This window comes from Cryptomeria japonica, chromosome 2, assembly GCF_030272615.1.
Source record: "Cryptomeria japonica chromosome 2, Sugi_1.0, whole genome shotgun sequence".
Taxonomy (NCBI): Eukaryota; Viridiplantae; Streptophyta; class Pinopsida; order Cupressales; family Cupressaceae; genus Cryptomeria; species Cryptomeria japonica.
In genome coordinates, this window is record NC_081406.1 from 11,029,256 (window position 1) to 11,032,863 (window position 3,608).

The following is a 3,608-nucleotide window of genomic DNA, read 5'->3' on the forward strand; positions in this document are numbered from 1 at the left end:
CTAAACACGTGATATGAAGTATCACCTAAACATGTGATACAAATGTCCATCACGTCATTCTTGTGATGACAGGATATCACCTAAGCATGTGATATTAGTATTGACTAAACACGCAATACTTAAGGATAATCATATGAGAAGGATTTAAATTCTCATCTTATCCAATTTATGGTATGTGCAAAAAATACCTTATACAAATATTTTACCACAACACAATCATGGTACATCCATGACACACCAGAAATCCAACATGATAACTGGTTTGGACATTATAAGATCGTCACCCTATAATGTCTACATACAAGTGTTCATTATCTTGAGAGATCGTCACCTCTTAGATATGAACCCAGGGGATAAAATCCAAAATGTCCTTTCATGACAAAGTAGTTTACACATTAAACATCTTATTGATATGCAAATACAAATTACAAAGCATATTACCTTTCTATCATACCTAAACCTTTTTTGAAGTGATCAACCTTTACTCTAGAAAGAGGTTTGGTCAAAATATCTGTAGTTTGATCTCCAAGGGAAAACCCTCCTAGAAAAACCCAGCATAAAATGTCTTCTTTATATATCAAATATGTCTAGCAATAATGCAAGATACGGGCCCAATATATGTTTCTTCACTCCTTGAATCAAATTTCACAAGAACAAATCTGATTGGCCTTCTTCATAGGATCGATCTACTCTAGCTAATATATAAACTACTCTTCACATGAATTGAATGGATTTAGAGAATGAGTTTGCATCTTCTATATATTTGAGGGAGGCACCCTTTTGCAAGGGGTCAGTACTCAATGACACCATATGTCTTTTCACAAGGGTGGCCACTTCAATATCAATGCTCCCTCTTAGCTATGGAGGAATCCTTGTTAATAATATAGTCATGAAATGACATCCACCATGGCTACTCCTAGAGGGTGGAACAAGGGCTTCCACTTCAAACTTTTCCCTCACAGAGAGGAGTGTATTAAGCATATCTTCATGATGGTGTGGCTCCCTCTAAACCTGATATCAACCTCCTGACTTCCTTGTTTAAGGTTGCTTTTGATGAAATGTTAGACTCCCTCTGAATCTGATATCAACCATCTGACCTCCTTGATTAAGGTTGCTTCTGATGGAATGTTAGACTCCCCCTGAATCTGATATCAACCATCCGACCTCCTCTTTGAAGAACCAGATTGCAAGAACAAACTATATGGGTTCTTCTTCTTCGATAAATACTTACTGCCATCAACTCAGTCCTATGACTGCAAGCATCAAGTTCTTTCTCCCTTGAATGAAATCTCTTATGCTTCTTGGTTTGTCCTTTCTTTATCTCAAAAGATCACCTGCATAACATGACTTATAGAACTTTGGCATGTACTTAGCAAATTCACCACCAATAGCATGAGCAAGGGCCCCTATGATCAACATTTCTTCCTCATGGACTATTACACTTCTGCAAGCAAATACTTGTTTATAGAACGGAAATGCAGAATCTCAGAATCTCCACTAAAGTCCCCTCCATATTCTTCCTGAATTGTTCATCACAAATAGTACTTCAAAACTCTATAGCCTAAACAGAAACAAGGTCTTCATCACTTTTAACTACTTTTGTTGTGATTCTAAAGATGTCCTGCATGTAAGGGGCAAGTTTCTCATAGTATGTTGAAGAAATGGAAACACGATATTCAAATGCAGCTTGTCATGTGTGAACACCTATTGACATGACCGATCAAGACACTACTTGATCGCACCCTTTGGTATATAATATCAACCGGTGTTAAACATATTTGTCAGTCTGATATTAATCGGTGATCACATAACAAATAACATATTTGCTAACCTGATATTAATCGGTGATCACATAACATATGACATATCTGTCAACCTAATATTAATCGGTGATCACATAACATATGACATATTTTCCAACCCGATATTAATTGGGACTTACATAACATATTAAGATGTTTAACCGATATGCCAATCAGTATTAATGATGGCATTTGGTATAGCAAAGTAACCAAAGTGAATCGGTGTCTATGTTAACTGACACCGATCACTTAACTAATGGTTATATTCATTAATCATTGATCGGTGTATTACTATGCCACCCGATAGTTATATAATAATCACTTGTTGAGAACAAATCTGATATCGATTGGGATAGATGATTAATTAGATAACTATCATTGATTACCAATATGCCATGGTTATCGATGAGGAATAATCATCAAATAGAATAGCTTGAAGTTTTTCTTAATGGTTTAATCAATAGGATAAATGATTGAATGAGAGACTTCATTTATCCCTCATTCAATCATTTATCTTATTGAAGCTATCATGCATTAACACATATGAAGTATGGAAAAAACTTGAAGAGATTTATAGCGGTGATGAACATTTTAAGATTTCTAAAGAGGAAAGCCTAAGAGGAAAGTTTGATGACATGAGAATGTCTGAAGGTGAGAATATCTAGCAGTATGGTCAAATGATAAAAGAGATAGTTGCTAAAATAAAGAGTGCAGGAGGGAAAGTGGAAGATGGCACAGTGATTAGTAAGGTACTGGGAACCCTTCTACCAGTCTATGCTATCTAAGTTGCAGCTATTTAGGAGTTGAAGTCCATTGACAAAACTAAGGTAAATCTTGACTCTATCATTGGCAAACTTACTTCTTTTGAATTAAACAATTATGATGGTAGTGTACAGAAATTAGAATCTGCATTCAGAGCTTTTGTCTCTAACCCATCTGTGAGAAAAAGTAGAGATACTTGTCATGGTTATGAATCTAGATCCAGCAGAGATGTTGATGATGAAGACAACTTAGTGGAGCTTGAAGCATTGTTTGCAAAATGACTACCTAGAGGCACTGGTAAATACAGAGGTAAACTACCTTTAAAATGTTTTGCATGTAACAAGATTGGTCATATAGCAGCTAATTGTCCTAATGGTGAAAATGAATACAAGAGAGACAAATTCAAGAAGTATAAGGGTAAAGGCAAGATAGATTGTCTTATTTCTATTGATAGTGGTATCACTGATGAAGAATCTGATGATGATACTAGTGAAGATATTGTGTTTGTAGTTAGTAAGGAAGAGATATCAGATCAGAAGGCATTGGTGTCTAGGATGGATAACTCTGATGATTGGATCATTGATAGTGGTTGTTCACATCATATAACCGGGGATCAGAGAAAATTTATTTCCTTGGAGGAATTTGATGGCGGTGTTGTCAGATTTGGCAATGACTTACCCTATATGATTAAAGGTAGGGGAGTTATTTCTCTCAATGAGAAGAGAAGTCCTGATGATGTCTATTGGGTTGAAGGTCTAAAGCACAATCTTCTGAGTGTGGCACAACTTAATGATAGAGGATATCCACTAGAGTTTAGAAATGGTATGTGCAAAATCTTTAACAACAAAGGTGAATTGATTGCAATCGGGAAACAAACTAGAGGTAATCTATTTCATCATAATCCTAAAGTTAGCAACTGTTTGATTGCAAAGATAGATGATAGTTGGCTTTAGCATAGGAGATTTTGTCATATAAACTTTTATAAAATTGTCAAAGTGAGCAAGTCCAAGATAGTAAGAGGTATGCCTCAGCTAGACAAACCGA